Below are 297 nucleotides of genomic sequence, written 5' to 3'. Positions count from 1 at the left end.
ACATATTTTAAAACAACACTAAAGATCATAGAGTTCAGTATATAGAGTATTTACTTAAAAATTTAATATTTTCGTAGGGGTTAACACATAGATTTTGAGAAAAATTCAAAAATATGAAAATATTATTTTAATGAATATTTGCATCCTTTAATAACATATGATGAAGGTCAAAGAAGTTTATAATTTTTGTTATCTCCGTTTCTATAGAAAATAGCGATTTTATAGTGGGTTAGTCCACCAATTTAAGGAGTATTAAGAAGTTTTACTAAATTAATTGACAAAAAATTAAAACGATGC

Source organism: Brassica oleracea, unplaced genomic scaffold (genome assembly GCF_000695525.1).
Source record: "Brassica oleracea var. oleracea cultivar TO1000 unplaced genomic scaffold, BOL UnpScaffold00944, whole genome shotgun sequence".
NCBI lineage: Eukaryota > Viridiplantae > Streptophyta > Magnoliopsida > Brassicales > Brassicaceae > Brassica > Brassica oleracea.
This window is presented reverse-complemented; position numbering follows the sequence as displayed.